This window comes from Rutidosis leptorrhynchoides, chromosome 8 (assembly GCF_046630445.1).
Source record: "Rutidosis leptorrhynchoides isolate AG116_Rl617_1_P2 chromosome 8, CSIRO_AGI_Rlap_v1, whole genome shotgun sequence".
NCBI lineage: Eukaryota > Viridiplantae > Streptophyta > Magnoliopsida > Asterales > Asteraceae > Rutidosis > Rutidosis leptorrhynchoides.
Genome location: NC_092340.1, coordinates 328,309,233 through 328,327,564, shown reverse-complemented (window position 1 = coordinate 328,327,564; position 18,332 = coordinate 328,309,233). Strand labels below are relative to the sequence as shown.

Genomic DNA, 18,332 nt, shown 5'->3' with positions numbered 1-18,332 from the left:
GAATCGAATAAGGTTATGAACAAGGTTACTACCTCAAGTTACTTGGAAAACGTTACTGTAAAAGATGAGAAAAATCTTAGAACCAAAAGAGTGGTGGAGTTGGATCAAAAGGTTGGAAGTAAACTTGTAAATTTGGAAGGATTTTTGAAGTGTTCTTGGAAAGGTTTTCTTATGATGTTTAAGTGTTGTTTTTGAAGCTAGATCTTCATGGTTGTGGGCTGAGATGGTTAAGGTGTTTAAGGCTCATGAGGATGTGTGTTTTTAGCTAAGAAATGGAAGTAAAATTTGAATCAAAATGATGATCCCATACCCCCTTTAAAAACGTGATTTAAGGTAGACAAGACAAAATTTTTAGTTTGTTATCTTATGTAATTAGTCAATAAACTTCTAAATTCTAATTACCTTATACCTAGGGCAGTAACATGATTGATTAAAAGGTTGATTTGATGTGTATATACCAATAGTAAATACATCTAGAAGATGGGTATGATACGGGTACCTATACCCTAGGTGTACGTATAGAAATCTTTGAGAAAACGGAACGAGGATTCAAATATAGCTATCTTTTGTAAATATACTTATATTGTTTTATGTACGTAAGCCCTTTAAAAGTGATAAAATACATATCTATACGATGCATGTATAAGTATTGTAGGTTATAAGTATTTATGTCGAAGAACATTACGTATAGTTATCGTTTTGAAAACTTAAGTTAGTAGTTTCAAAATATACTTATAACTTATTGTTATTAGTACACAATAAGATGTTAAACCATTCTTAGATCATGTTAAATATATATAAATACATATATATACACAAACGTATAATTATCGTTTGTTATATAGTTCGTGATGTCATCGGTCAAATTGGACGGTCAAACGTTGTGTAAAACTCTTTTTAAAAACATAAATCTCAACAATTTAGATTACTTATCATGTTGGTAAGGTTTAATTTATGTAAATATTAATCTCATAGGTATAAAATGATCGGAAAAATCCGGGTCGTTACACTTCTAGTACACCATCTCCGCACTCTCCATGTACTCCAACCACTACATCTAATGAAGTGACACCAACATCAGGAGGAGAATCAAGTAGGCTACAACATCACACAAGGAGCATTAGGGAGTTGTACGAGGTAACCCAACCTATGGAGGATATATCATTGTTCTGCCTTCTTGCCGATTGTGAGCCAATAAGTTATGAAGACGCAGCAAAAATCCAAAAGTGGAAACGTGCTATGGACGAAGAGATTCAACCAATCGAGAAGAATAAAACGTGGGATCTTGCCACACTACCAAAGGGACATAAGGCTATTGGTGTAAAATGGGTGTACAAGGCCAAGAAGAATTCCAAAGGTGAAGTTGAAAGATATAAGGCAAGGTTGGTGGCGAAGGGATATAGTCAACGAGCCGGCATAGACTATGACGAGGTATTTGCTCCCGTCGCTCGTCTAGAAACTATAAGATTGATAATCTCACTTGCGGCTCAACATAATTGGAAGATTTATCAAATGGATGTCAAATCCGCATTCCTTAATGGCCACTTAGAAGAAGAAGTCTATATAGAACAACCTTTGGGATACATCGTGAAAGGCCAAGAGAATAAGGTGCTGAAATTGAAAAAGTCCTTATACGGGTTAAAGCAAGCGCCTCGTGCATGGAATAGCAGGATAGACAAGTATTTCCAGCAGAATGACTTTACAAAATGCCCCCATGAGCATGCTCTCAACACCAAAGTAAGCAAGGATGGAGATGTTATGCTTGTGTGCCTATACGTGGATGACTTGAAATTCACCGGTAGTAATCCAAAAATGTTTGAGGAGTTCAAAAAAGCAATGGTTCGGGAGTTCAAGATGACTGACATTGGACTTATGGCTTACTATCTTGGGATAGAGGTGAAACAAAAGAAAGAAGGAATATTCATATCCCAAGAAGGTTATGCGAAGGAGGTGCTGAAGAAGTTTAAGATGAATGACTGCAAGTCAATGAACACACCGGTGGATTGCAATCTCAAATTGTCAAAAGATGATGAAGGATACTTGGTGGACCCAACACAATACAAGAGTTTGGTTGGAAGTCTGAGGTACCTAACCTGCACGAGGCTAGATATTCTCTACGGAGTTGGACTAGTAAGTCGATACATGGAAGCACTTACAATAAATCACTTGAAGGCAGCTAAGAGGATACTTTGCTACATCAAAGGTACGATTGACTATGGCCTGTTTTATTCGCCTTCTGATCACTTCAAGCTAGTTGGATACAGTGATAGTGATTGGGATGGAGACATAGATGATCATAAGAGTACGAGTGGTTTTGTGTTCTATATGGGAGATACGGTGTTCACATGGAGCTCGAAGAAGCAACCCATTATGACTGTGTCAACGTGTGAAGCCGAGTTTGTAGCAGCAACATCGTGCACCTGTCATGCAATATGGCTCAGGAAGTTACATAATGAGCTTAAGTTTTTTCAAAAGGAACCTACAGAGATATATATGGATAACAAGTCTGCGATTGCTCTAGCAAAGAATCCAGTCTTCCATGATCGAAGCAAACACATCTATTCAAAGTACCATTACATAAGGGAGTGTGTTACAAATAAAGAGGTTCAGATAAAGTACGCGAAGTCATTTGACCAAATTGCTGATATTTTCACAAAGCCTCTAAAACACGAGACGTTTCAGAGACTACGAAATATGCTCGGAGTAACTAAATCAAGTTTAAGGGGGGCTGTTGGAAACTAAACTTGATTTGGGCTATTTGTTTTGGATATGGGCTTGCAAGTATACAAGTTTATGGATCAAGATTGTAGTCCAATATCTAGAAACTTTATGTAATGTGTAGTAGTCAATGTGTGTAGAATAATCATGTAAAAATATCTAAGTCTAGAAAATACTTAGGAAATATCTAGATATTAGTTGATGAAGTGTTCTAGAGTGTTCCATTGTGTAGTATAAATAGAGGGTTTCACTCCTCATTTGTAATCAAGCAATTCAATATGCAATAAAAGAAAAGCTTTCAATATCAATCAAACTTCTAAATCATCAATCCTCTCTTCCACAAATAATATACATAACCTCCTATTTCTAACAAAACTTGACATTTTGGGTTAACGGGGGTCAAGTACAGTCACAGTCAAAAACCCACTTTTTCACCAAAAAGTGCATTATTCGCCTCTGACATCACAGTCAGGATTGAAAACAGTCTTAGAGGGTCTCCATATGTTTTTGAATCTTATGGCAAAATGGTTTTCTCGAATTCCAACTCACATGCACATCATGCTTTCATATACCCCCGAAACGCGTTAATAAATTTTGTACAAGTGAAAATAGAAGTTAGGAAGGAAAATTGTTTCATCTCTTCGTTCTCACCAAATAGATACAACAACGACCTAGCATAATATTAATTTTCAATAACTACTTAATTCTCTCAATAATCTAATCAACTCACATGTGAATTAAAACTACCATTCAAACTAATTAGAAAAAATTAAATGGTTGGTTCATGTGCTTTACTCTTGATCACGTCGGTAGTCTCTATACTTTGTTTTACGTAATTGGTCACTGTGATTTAAAAAAGTTACGCTGATAGTCCTTCACACTAATGACGGTTAAACATTTCCATTAAGTTCCCTCAAATGCCAGGTACATGAGGGTAAATTTGTCATTTCAATTTTTTTCTTTCCCAATCTCTTCCATATACTTCTCATTTCTCTTATCTTCCGTATATTTCTCATTTCTTTTGCTTCTCTGATAATAAAGAACAGCCCTTGTCTTATATACTGACTACCCAATTCTAGTATTGGAATCCGTTGCTTACCTATTTCTTGGTAACAGGCAAATCTAAACGTGCAAAAGCTGGCTCCAAACAAACCACAGGGAAGATTGCACCAGTCTCAACTGCTGCTCCTGCAAAGGATGTGGCTATGGAACCTGGTGCGTTTCTAGACCACACAGCAAAAAATTCTAACATAATTAAAAATCTTTTAACTGCTGACTTGAAAAATGAAAGTGGAGTTAAAGGTATAACCTTGGCCCCCAAGCTGACTGGTTTTAAAACTAGTGTTAAGAAGAGTAGCAACCCATACTCTTCTAGCCAGACATTTCCACATTTTTCTAAATTGAACTTAATGCTATATCCTCTGCTGACAGTACAACCAGCAGAGCACATACCTGACCCCCAAAGCAAACTTAAGATGGGTCCTCATCGTGTTGAACCAGCTCAGGATACTGCAAAGCCATTATGTTACTCGGATCATGATAAGAGTCTCGCTCCTACATCATTACCAGCCAGAACTCTTACACTATCTGGGTCAACATGTGTCGCCAATGAGTCAGCAGAGTCACAACTGTACTTACAGACACCTTATTCTGTCTCATTCGAAGGGCTGACCAAATCACCAGTCTGTCCCCAGAGACCAACAACAGATGCAATTGTTGAGTCAAATTTATTTAGTTCTACAGTTGTTAACATAAAATGTTCTATTGTTTCAGTTCTTAGCAGGGTAGATGAACAGGCAGAGGGGGAGCAAGTTAAAGATGTTATTATTCCTACTGATGAGATTGCTGCCTCTGCTACTGGTGTTATTTCTCCTACTGGTGGTGCTGAGGCTGGTACTGTTGCTTCTACAGCTGCTGGTGATACTGCTCCCAGTATTACTGCTTCCACTACTGAACCTGAAGTAGGAGATGAGATCATAGTGGATCTTCCTGTTCTTAAAAAGGTAATTGACAATATTGTCAAGGATGTTCTACTTGATGAACCCATCACTGAATCGAAGGGTGACATTGCGCTTGGTGCTGATAAAGCTGCTGATTCTGCTGCTGCACAGAATGTTATTGTGGATGCTAGTACTTGTGCTACTTTTCCATCTGATTCTAATGTACAGGATGTTATCATGGATGCTGGTACAAGTGCTACTTTTCCATCTGACTCTGGTGCACAGGGTAATATTGTTCAGGAGGTTCTTGATTTTGATGATGCTGCCACTACCACTGTTACTTCAACTGCTGTTACTACTGAAGTGGTTACTAGTGGTAGCTTGCATGCTGATGATGATTCCTGGCCTTCGTTTCTTCAGGATGTTGGCTATGTTTCCAAAGAGCCAAAGGTGGATACTGTTGCTACTAGTGTTATTCTGGACATTTCTGATCTTCAATTGAGACAATTTATTACCGTGGATTCCACTGGTAATCTACAGGTATCTGATTCCACACCGGATATTTTCTTTAAAGGTGCTGCAGATGCTGCTTCTTTACCTACTGCACAGTCACCTACTGCTGCTACTGGTTCTACGGAACCCATTATGGATGCTGGTACCTCTGCTACTGCCACTACTGACTCTTCTCAGGCTACTATTTCTGCTGAGAAGAAACCATATGTGTGCCAGGTGCCAGATCCTGATGAAGTTGTACCTAACTTCATCTATCGGGGAGCGTCTATCACTCCCAGAGTTGCTCTGCTGGTGGATCAGCTAACTATTGATCCTCAAACTGCTATAGTCTCAGCCAGCAAATTGCCTCGCGAAGAGCTGACTGAACTATTGTCTCAGCTTGATCGACCAACAAGAGAAGAGGTATATGAGAGGCTGGCTACTTTAGAACAGATCAATGAGCAGCCATATTATCACTATTTTGGTATGGCTCCAGCTGCTTCTCCATGGCCTGGTACATGGAGGCCTCTCAAGTTCATCAGAGATTCCACTACTGGTAAGTTTATCATGCAACAACTTCCTGATTCGCCAGTACCTTCTGATTCATCAGCTTCTTCCTCATCATCTTCTTCATCTGATGGTGATGCTGATCAAGGTACTGGTCAGGAAGAGCTAGTCATCCATGATAATGTGACTGGCTCCAAAGATAAACCAGTGGATCTTATTAATGATGATGATAATGATGCTGACAAGGATACCAGTGGTTCTAAACCTTCAGGTGAAGGTAAAAATAATGGTGATCATGGTGACGAGTCAGATTCTGACCTTTCACCTCCACCACCCCACGGAGGTAGTCATGTGTAAGCTAATACTGACCACCCCTCAACAAGCTATGTTAAATTTAATGCTGATGAGGTGGCTGACATCTCCACCTTGGCTGTCTATAAGACACTCATCGAAGTTACACCTGATCTACAAAACAACATTCGCACTGCTATTGTTGATAGAGTGACTGAAGCCATACGCAACGCTGGGCAAGTTACCACTTTCAATATTGAAGCCCAGCTCAGATAAGTATGTGCCTTTGCAGATCTTGCGGTGGATGCCATTGTCAGACAACATGAAGAGGAGGAGGATTTAAAGAAACAAATCATCTCTCACAATGAGTATACTGAGGATATTACCCGTCTTCAAGCTGATTTGGACGCTGTAATCGCAGAATTCTTTTTCTTAATGAAGAAAATACGGTGCTACATGAGAGATTGGATTCGCAGGAATAGCAAATGGCTAACATGATTTCTGCTTCTGCCTATGTTCAAATGGTAGAAAATATGCAACGACTGGCTGCCCTACAGGGTGATGTTAGGGCCATTGTTGAACAGATGGCTATGGGTGTTGCAAGGAATGAAGTTAGGTCATCCAACCTCCTTCTTCGATAATTTGGCGTGGATCCTGGTGCCCATCTTACTCCTGAAGTTGCTGACTAGAATAATTTTGCATTCTTTGTTCCAGATTCAGATAGTGACCTTGATGCACAGGTCTCCCCTGTTCACCCTTCTGCCTCTACTGATGACAAAAAGGGGGAGAAGAAATCTAAAAAGAAACTCAAAAAGAGAAAACAATCAGAGGGGGAGCATGAGCATGAAAAGGCTCCAAAACAACCAAGGAGGGATGGTGATGGTGATAGTGATGGTACTACTGGTCAAGACTCTGACACTAAGCCCAGCAACACTCATACTGAAGCTGGTGTACAGGCAGCTGGTGAATCTCAACCCAGTGTATTTGCCACATCAGTAGATGATATTGGTTCTGGCAGTAAGCCCAGTGATGTTTCTGCATTGGCTGTTGCTGAAGCTTTTGTTGTCTCTCAAACTATTGAAAGAAGAAAGAAAAGAAAACTGGAGAGACATCAGAAGAGACAACAAGATTTAAATGATGCCTTCAATGTCAAATGGGATGCCTATGTTGCTCTTAAACGCCACATGTAACAACCCTCACTTTCGACTTCTAAATTACTGAATTAACCCTAGGGTTATATGTCTGACTATATGTATTAAGGGTTGTTATATACAATTAAATATTGACCGAATAGTAATTTTTAGTCAACAATGTACGCTTAAATAAATAATATATTATAAATTTATATAATTTGACATAATTTAACTAAGTATATAAACTTTGTATCACTTTTATTATTTAGTTAATGTATTATATATTTAACTATATAATAAAACCAATTATATATAAATGTAATAATATTTACAAACTTACTAAAACTATAGTTTAATAATTAAAATCATAATTATTATTAAAAATACAAAATACCGAATTATTTGTTATTTTTATGCAAAATTTGTATTTATTAATTAAATAAAACAAAAATAAAAAAAATATTATTGACAAATATTCTTGGAAAAACATTAAATCAATTTATTTATTTATATAAAAAAATCCTTAAAATAAATGAAAAAAAATAAATAAATAAATAAATAAATTACTTTTTAATTAAAAATTGTAATGGAAAAACTACTTTTATTATTTTATTTTGTGCATTATCCCATGACCTAACATTTAATATTTTTTAATTTTAAAATCCCATTAAGAATTAAAATATTTCTTTTTATTTTAATTATTTTATTCTTTTTACCTAATTTTTTCAAGTATAAATACCCCTCATTTCTCATTCAAACTCACACCAAAATTTCTCTCATTCTCTCTTTGAAGAATTACTACTAGTTGATATCCAGATCACTTACTTTCTTTACTTTCCTTCTTACGTGGAATACTTCAACTGCTATTTAATGTGAGTTCATCTGCTCCCTTTTTATATATTTTTAGGCTGAGAATACATGCGCAACTTTTATAACTGTTTTACACGTATCAAATATTAAACTGTGATATGTTGGGCTATGACCAGCAAGTCCCCAACCGACAAGTATAAACGATAACTTGTACGGGGAAAACTTGAAAGTCTAGTCTAAATATCAGTACCAACTATTAAACTGTGATATGTTGGGCTATGACCAGCAAGTCCCCAACCGACAAGTATAAACGAAAACTTGTACGGGGTAAACTTGAAAGTCTAGTCTAAATATTAGTACCAACTGTTAAACTATGCTATACCCGGCTATGTCCGACTAAGTCCCTACAGTGATATTTTTAATTGCTGCGGCATTCTTAATTATTGGGGATAGGCCTATCGGGAGTAACATCCCCGATACATTTGACTAAGTCTTTGTATTACTTGATAATGAAATTAAACGACAAGGACAGAACAACTTGTCACGGGGCAAACAACGTTTAGTCTAAATATCACGCACTGGCATAACTTTTTGATCCTGCATGAGATCAACTTGACTGGATCTGAGTGATCTACTTATGAAAACAAATCTTGTGGTCTAACACTATTACTGAAATCATTATTTATGACAAACCTATGAACTCACTCAACCTCGTGTTGACCTTTTTAAGCATGTTTATTCTCAGGTACTTAAGTATTGCTTCCGCTGTATATCTACTGCTTTGATGATGATTGCTTGCTATGCTTGGAGTCTTCATTACATATCATATCAATTAAAGACATATTTATCTTCTGCTGCAAAACTCAACAAAACGTCTCATGTAGAGTCGTTCTCGTTTATACAACTGTGATTTGATATAATTAGTCACAAATACCCCAGGGCCTATTTGGGGGTGTGACACCACAGAATTGAGCATAGGAGATGGCTGACCCCAAAAAAGAGGGACATTGATGATGACCTGATTAGCATTGACAAATTCAAAAAGGATGCACGAAAAAGAAATGCTAAGTTCATGGTCAAATATGATAAAAAAGAGGGCAAAGCTGTATGCTGAGCGAGCAGACAGGATCAAACAGATGACTCCTGAAGAAATGAAAGATTATCTTGCATCTACTGAGTCAGGGGGAGGAGTTAGAGCTGACATTTTTATGAAATGGTTAGATGCTATGTTAGAAACCAGCTCATCTTCTCGACCAACATCTTCTGCACAGCCAGCTACACAACAAAAGCCAGCAGAAATAATCAATCTTGATGATGATGATGTTCAGGGGGAGCATCTTGCTATTGTTCCCTACCTGCCTCCAGAAGAACCAGTATCAACACAAGAACCATCAGCTGAACCCAAGCCTATTGATAAATAAAGGGTGAAATCCACTCCTAGGGATAACCAGCCCCTCGGGAAAGGACCCATATTTGAGGCAGCTGATGAAGGTACTGTGGCAGGTGTGCCAGCTGATACTAATCAGCCAGCTGGTACTGAAGACACGGCAAGGAGTGCTGTGAATGAAGACCCAGCCAGTAGTGTGCTGCTGGGTGAAACAAGTGTTGAAGACCCAGCAAAGGTGGATGTGCTGGGTGCTAAACAAGATGATGATATAGTTAATCCTGCTGACTTTACAGTCTGGGGTAGTGGAGATCACTTATTTGTTCAATCACCTATCTCTCCCCAGACCCTCACTTATTTTAACAGAACACAGGATAATCGTGTTAATCAGTTTCCAGTGAGTTCATCTGGCATAGGTGAATCAATCATGTATCCTCCATCTTCCCCAAAACGTCATGGTAAACACAGAACTTGGGAAGATGATTCTGTTACCCATGGTGAGCCAAACTTATTTAAAATGAATCCAGATGAAAGAGATGCTTACAGGCTGGAGATCACTGTACAAGAATTGCTTGAGCAAAGACAAGCTGCTATTAATGAAAGGATATGCCAAGTTAGATTGCTGCATCATCCCCTTGATCAGCCACTCTACATCACTGCCTTGACTTATGGCATTGAAATTGGTGTATACTTAAACAACGGTGGTCAAAGGCTCTCTACTGATGAGGAGAAACCTCAATTTCAAGAGGCTCGCCAGCTGGGTATGGATCTAAGGGAGTATCGTGCTGCCCTTAGAACTGAAGAGGGTAGAAAGATGATTGAAACAACAAAATCCCTGAAAATTACTGCCGACGATTATTTGTTGGGCTTACAAGCTGAAATTCAAAGAAGGGAGGCTGCTGATGCTGAACTCGCTGAGAGGGTAAGGCTTCAGGAGATAGAAGACAAATTGGCTGCTGAGAGAAAGCAAAAGGCTGAGTCCATAAAATTAGCCAAAGCCATTGTCAAAGAACAGGATAAGGCATTTGATGAGATGGAAGCTGCTGAGAAAGCACATGCTACTGCTCCTATAGAACCTGTCCGTACCATTGAATTTCCTGATCATTATTATAGGAGTAGGTATGGTGATGTGATGAATAGAAGATCCAATTCCAGCAGGATCATCAAAGTGAACAGAGGGTCAAAAAGAGCTTTCAATGTCATAAGGGAGAATAATGTTCAAGAAAGAATAAACTATGACGAGTTAAGACCCCTAGGATTTAGTGAATGGATGGAGATCTTGGAGTATTTCATTGGTAAAGGTGAAAGTGCTATCAAAAATATACTTAAATCTGAACTCCAACAGCTCTTCAAGAAAGCAACAATGTTTGGGAATGCACCAGTAGTGAATGTAGAAGAAGTTCTTTCTCAAAAGCCTAAAGGAAAGCAATCTACTGGTGAAGGACCAACCGGAAGAGGTCTCATCATTCTACCTCCTCATATCCCTGTATTTGACCCTGCTGATGTACCTTATCTGTTCCCTGAAGCCTGGAGGATCAAACAAGAGGAGCTATTTGAAGAAGAACGAGATAAAGATAAAGATAGATAGTCTCCTATGTCCTCAAATTGTATCTTTTGTCTAATTCACTTTTCATTTTGCTATTGCTGTAATTACTGTACATACTCTGTTGTAATGAAAGTGAAATGAGTTTATCTTCAAAATCATATCAAATTATAAGATATGGATAACTCAGCAAAAGATCCCAAAAACAAACTTAAAAGGGGACAAATTTACTGCCTATTTTTCATTAGGTCCCTCGGTGCTGACTTTAGTGTTTTCTCTATATGTCATAGGTTTTGTCATCATCAAATAGGGGGAGATTGTTGAGTCCCCAAAATAATTAAGGATTTAATTATGACAAAACTGTAATTTATTTGCACTAAAATGTTATGTGCAGTCAGCACAAGTTTGTTTACGCCTAGACAGTAGATATTGCTGTGTCGAGTGTTTGGTTTGCTGCTCAGTCTACCAGCACAAGGTAGACAGTGTTCTTCAATCAGCACAGGATGTGTACTCAGCAAATCAAGAATATGAAGTGGCTCAGCAATGAAGAACCAGCACAGCTGAAATGCAGCTTACTACACAAGACAGCTATGCTCCATTATAAGCATAGTAGTTTCCCGAGTGGTCTACATCAATGGTACTATTCAACAGAAGTCAAAGACAAAGTTGAACAGAAAAGGACACGCGTCGGCGGCTGACAAGTGACCTTACAAGACCACGTGGAAATGCAGAAGTTTAACGCATGTGCAGACATGGGTTATACTTTGTCAACACCTAGGGAACACAACATTCTATTTGTTTAATCAAATAGTGGTGCCAAACCGAATTGGGGTGTTCCTGCAAATAGCTACCAAAGAGGAAAGAGGAGAGCATGCTCTCTGATGTAGTTGTCCCCACAAGTACAGACATCCTATGTACCAGTGGACAATAGAACCATTACACGGTTAATAGGACTACTATAAATTGTTGTATCTACTATTGTAACAACTAGTGGTGTGGGTTTAATTTTATAAATTACTAACGTGTAATAGCTGTTAGTTTACCTCTTAGCTATAATCTAGGTTAATATGTATCAACCAACTATCATTCCGCCAAGAATAGTTGTGATTCTTTGTGATTCAATCAATAAAGAATAACTGTTGAAAATTACCTGTGACTCTATTTATTTGCATGCTTAAATACTAATCGTGTTTAACTGTTAAGTTATTTTAAAAGAAATTGTATTCACCCCCCCCCCCCTCTCTCTACAATACTCCTGTTGTTATCAAGGGACCAACAATATATATATCCACATGTAGAATAATTCGGCAATGTCAACATAAAAGACTATAACTTACACAATAATAATACCAAATAACTAGTGCATAATGACCCATCAAGGCATCCGTTAATAGTTTAGGCCCCCTTTCATGTTAATAAATAACTAGTGTTTGTTTTATGTGCTGAAAAATTGTCTGAATGATTACAATTACTAAATTAACCCCGTATGTGAGCAGTTATTAAAAAGTAAGAATTTAATTGAAAATTCACATTTAATTCAGTTTTTTTATTAAGACACGTCTTATTTAATAACTTAAAAACAAACATCATTCCATGACTTATTAAATTAAGTTTCGTACCATTAAGTCAATTAAGTTAAAAACAAACATGACCTTAATGAAAAAAAAAAAAAAAAGTAAACCCGATTGGTGAAAAAAGTAAACGACTCCTAAATTTGTAAACTCGATTAACCCAGTAGTAGTTTCCTCTAATAACTACCATCATTTTCAATAGTGGGAATAATGTTTCCTATTAATTTGGACATTTATTAATTTATACTTTTATGTTTCACAGACAATGACCAATATAAATATTGGACCACACGAGGCAATTAGCTTATCAGCTCTCCAATGGCAGCTCAAAATAATTTGTTAGGAATTGCTTCATGTTATCATAATAATAATATTATTCCACAAATTTTAAAAATTGGTACACTTTCTATGCGTTCTACGTCAGGACAAATCAAACAAGTTGCAAGCAACTTCAAGGGAACTGCATGCTTCAGCACGCACATGAGCAGTACTAAACCTGTGGTACATGATATATTCTTTAAATTCCCAGTTTATAATGTAACATATTAAATACGAGTAGTAATACTATTTAGCACATTTAATTTGTCAAAGTTTTTATATTATGGGATCATGAGTTCGATACTTGGTATGCTAAATTGAAGCTGGTCTATGTCAAATTACAGTTCATGCCAGATGAAATCGTGGTAAAACATGAAAGATTAGTACAAGTTGTTCGGGAATTAATAACCAACATGAATGAAATCAAAGCGGGTGATTTGCACATGCTTGATGTCTTACAACAAATGGGACTTGATTATCATTTCGAAGACGAGATTAACTTAATTCTGGAAAGATGGCACATGCAATTTATTAGTGACGACTTCTTTGACGAAAGAAATCTTTACAAGGTCCCCACATGTTTTCGAATCTTACGACAGAATGGTTTTCACGTGTCCGCAGGTTACTAATTAAGGACTTCTCTTCTATTTGGTTCTCATGATGAGTTTTTTTTGGACAGCGATTGGGATCACCCGAGGGGGACTTAAACTACCCGTTGCGATCATCTCTCATTTCGACTATGCCGATGCAGCGATAATAACCCCGCCCCCATCGCTGCCCGGGAGAAAACCTTGAAACCGATCCAAGGGCACGGCCAAGTAAAACCCCCTCCCCTTTACCCCCCAAACGATATGGGAAAGGTGTCATGGGTGGATACTTCATGGCAGAGATGAAATTGTGTTTTTTAATATGTAGCCAACGGGGGGTCGAACTCCTGACCACCCCTAAAGGAGGCAGGCCACCAACCGCTGGACCACATCACAACTTCTGGTTCTCATGATGAGTTAACTATATAAGAACACGAAAAACTTACAGTTCGTTTCTTGTTAAACAACATCCGTTTTAATGTCCATTTTTTTTCTTTTGAACGACAAATTTCAGCATGGAATACTCTCATTTGCGACCAACACACACTAGGTAGGAAACTCCAAGGATTGACCCGGGTTGTTTGGCAACTAATCGCGGAAAAATCCTGGAGAAAACCTCCCCTTATTGGAATTGAACCCGAGTTGCTTGGTAACTAATCGCGGGTCCCCCCTACTATGGCTTGAAAACCACTCAGGCAATACCTCGATTTTACTTTCTACTTTTTGTCCGTCTTTAAAATATACTACAAAGTTATAAAATTAAATTATAGTTTTACAACAGATAATATTTAGAGGTTGTATGAAGGATATTACTTCATGATATATATGCTGTCTTTGTCAAACTTTGATTGTGCAAAAATTTCTATTTAAAGTGGATTTCCCAGCTAGAAAGCAACGTATTTCATTTTTTCACATATATATGTTATGGTTAAAAAAGGACAAAGCTAAAAAAAAAAAATATGTGAACTACAAAAATTTTCAAAAGTACGTTTAGGATTGTCTTTAAAATAACATTGATGCATGAAGTAGTTGTACATTTGTTGACTTATTGTGACTTAGTGGTGGTTATTTTAGAAAATAAGTAATTACTTTGAATGTACTAACAATATTAGCATGTTTAGGGTTGTCATTAGAAAATTATTTGAACTCTAATCAATTAATTACAATTTTTTCTGTATTTTTTGACTTATCAATATACCTTGGCAAGTTAATTAATAAAGTGTTATTAATAAAGTGTGTCAACTTCAATTCTCAGATGTTTTCAAGTCATTTATGAGACAAAATGGCAAGTTTGAGAAACATTTAAAAAATGACATCAAAGGCTTGCTGGAATTATATGAAGCTTCACAGTTAGGCATAAAAGGTGAAGACATACTCGATGAAGCTGCAAAATTTAGCAGCCAAATGCTAGAGGAGACGATAAGATCTATGGACGAGAGTGAAGATCAAACTAGAATGATTATACATACGCTTGAATATCCCAAACGAAAAACTTTGACATCCTCCAATCTAATGCTGTCTACCGAATGCTTCGATACCACAATCATGCAAGAACTAGCTGAACTCGAGAGTAAGATATTGCGGCCAATGCACACAATGGAACTAAATCAAATCGCAAGGTATATATATTATTTATTGTGTTATGAAAGGGTAAAAAAGAAATATATTAAAAGTAAATAGCAAAACAAAATAAAACAAAAAAACAGAATCAGAATACATTTCCTATGACATAAGAATCAACCAATCATTTCAAAAAATATTCTTGGATTCCATTGTGTCATCTAATTCTCTATTTTTATAGGTGGTGGAAGGAAGTAGGTTTTGGGAAAGATTTATTTCGCGCTAGGAACGAACCCTTAAAGTGGTATGTTTGGCCTAAGGTTGCGCTAACAAATCCAGTTTTCTCACAGCAAAGAGTTGATCTCACAAAAGTAGTTTCACTTATCTACATTGTTGACGACATATTTGATATCTATGGCACAGTCGATGAGTTAACCTTATTCACAAACGCCGTCGAAAGGTATACTTAGAACAAATAACATTTTTGGTTATTTGTATTAATGAAGTATTAACATATACAAGAATATATGTAGGTGGGATGTTAAATCTATAGAAGAACTTCCATACTATATGAAATCAACCATGAAGGCTGTGTATGACGTTACGAATGAAATCGCTTGCAAAGTCTTTGAGATAAATGGATTAAACCCCATACAATTCTTACGAAAATCAGTATGACCTTAATCTTTACGAAGATATAAATAGTGTGAGAAACGGTCGCTTTTTAACTCCGAAAAAAACTAATACTCTGTTTTTAATTTTCGATAATGTGATTATTAGTCCAGATTGATAATAAAAAAAAAAAAAAAATTTGTCTCTGCTTCTAATTTCAATAACAAATTACAATTATCTTTTAATAAAACACAGAATGGAATTGAGATTCTAATTCCATCGATATAGATGGAATTCTGCCAACGAACGAAACCTAATTGGCATCTTTTATCAATACTGCAGTGGACGAGACTATTTGGTGCATTTCTTGTGGAAGCAAAATGGTTTGCTTCAGGGCACATCCCAACGACGGAAGAATACTTGCAAAATGGAATTGTTAGTTCTGGTATACAAGTTTTTCTAGTTCACATGTTTTTCCTCATTGGGGATGGTGGTAGCAAGGAAGATGTGAGCATTATTGAAGATGACCATGGAATTGTATCATCAGTTTCGAAAATTTTGCGTCTATATGATGACTTAGAAGGTGCACAGGTAATTTATAGTACTCTAGATGCTTTTATGTTTTATAGTTTTAGTTTTTGATAATACATTGATAACCTCAACAATTTTTTATACCCAAATCGTTCTATATATAAAAGAGAAGTGCCTATGGGGTTAGATATATGGCTCCGCCATAGCTAAGTGATGGCATAATACCATAGGCAGGAAGATAGTGATGGCTCCGCCATATCTATCTTCATTAGATAGAGCTTCTAGTTGTTGTACCTTTTGTTTGGTTGGTTGTACCTTTTATTTCAAAAAGTTAAGTATGATCGTTATGATGAATTGTGTTTATTGATGAGTCAGTTATATGTTAATTATAGTGTTATGTTAATTTGACGCTGATGTGACAAATAAATAATTATGTAATTTATGATAGAGAATGGTCTAAGTAAAATTGATGTTATTATTGCGATTAGTGGTTTACTATATGTATTCGGAATGTGATTTATTAATAATAGGAAGAGAATCAAGACGGCTATGATGGATCATATGTTAAGTGTTAATAGGAAGAGAATCAAGACGGCTATGTCTGTCTCCTAATCCGGTACCTAATAACTTCACAAAAGGTTGTGTAAATATAGCCAAGTTAGTCCCTCTAATGTACTCTAAAGGTGATCGTAATTCACTTCCTCTCGTGGAGGAATATATCATGTCTCTACAATGTAGCAATTTTATATGCTAATCACCTTAATTGTTGTCACGGTGAAATTTAATACAAACTTTCCATAATCTGTTTTAATTGGGATCTTAATTGGTCTAGTGATCGATGTCGAAGCGTCAATCAAAAGTTAACTAAATACTCTAAACTAGCTAAGGTAAGCATGATTCATTCCACGGGAAAGATTGCGGTTACAAACAAGCAGTATTTGGAGTTTGATTTTAAATTTAAACTAATTGTAATTAAAGTAAAATACTTAAATTATGAACTTAAGCAAGATAACAATAACAAGTAATTAAAAAGATAGTGTAATCAATTGATGAAAAGATTATCCCTTCCGAATCTCAATTGAGCAATAATCATTCAAACAAATAATATGCTTATCAAGTTGTAATCTAAGTAACATAGACATGACTTCTTAAATTCATTAAAGATATTATCTTGGACACAAACGATGTAAATTACACGACTTGTCTTTATTTCTAACTAATTAACACTACTTAGACTTTGAACAATCGTTAACTTGCAATAATCTTTCTTACAATTATCAAAACTGATAAATTTGCATTAAAAAATAACCTGACGGTTTATTAATTCATAAATCTAACCACTTTATCCTTACAAATCATGAATCACATAAGCATTTGAATGAAATCATATTACGTCAATTGTTTATCAAAAGAGATAATTGAAAACTTAGCCGAGCATGATCATGGTGATGTAAAACAATTATATTGAAGAAAAAATCGCGACTTGATGATGAATTTTGAAGAACTTGAGAAAGATCATGCTAGTTACTGCTTAAATGCGGGTATATGATTACGGAGTTGAGAGAACTCGATTATGTCAGAATGTCGAGGCCATCCTTAACGGACGGTCAAGTCGAGAGGCCCATCCGGCGTTGGTGGGCGTATTGTGGGTTGTGTGATGAATTACGGAGTTTGACAAAGATGAAAACTCGCTGTTGATAAGATTCTAGTACAATAATAGCTTCCATGCAATACTAGGATGCTGCCTTGTGTTATGAGTTGTAAAGAATATCGAAGAAACCCCGTGTATGGAGTGGAGTATTGTCTAGAGTGTGGTGTGATAATGCTGTCCTGGAATGATTCAAGGACGGAAAAATCATACGCGGGTAGATTGAAATGATTTTTAGCATTCCTAGAGGGATTGTATGGTGATGTTCGAGATTTCACCGTGGAAAAGAATAACGTGTTTTTGGGGACGGAGGAAGTTGGTTTTGCGTCTAGTGACTTTTCATTTAGATCAAAGTTGTTGTGGCTTGTTGCAATCAGTGTAGTTTCAATACTATGATAGCCTTGTGATAGTACGATGTACTGTCTGTGATGGTGAAGGACATTAATGAATGTCAGCGTGCGATAAGATTGACGATCACGGTTGAAGGATGATACGCCCGTGATATTTCGACTTCAAAGATTGGTTGTGTTTAGTGGCATCGTTGAACGTGATTCTGTGTTATTGGAAAGTAGATGTGTGGATGCTGAAGTACTTACTTTTGGTATGTGGTGCGAATCACAGGGACGTGATCTAGTTTAAGTGGGGGAGAGTTATAACACCCGCTGGTTTCCTTGAAAGGCTTATTGA

The 18,332-nt window shown here is 36.7% G+C and overlaps 1 pseudogene; it reads left to right on the top strand.

Annotated features, from left to right (window-relative positions):
• The first annotated feature begins 1,149 nt into the window (after positions 1-1,149).
• Positions 1,150-16,751, top strand: LOC139864489 ((3S,6E)-nerolidol synthase 1-like; annotated as a pseudogene).
• The last annotated feature ends 1,581 nt before the right edge of the window (positions 16,752-18,332 follow it).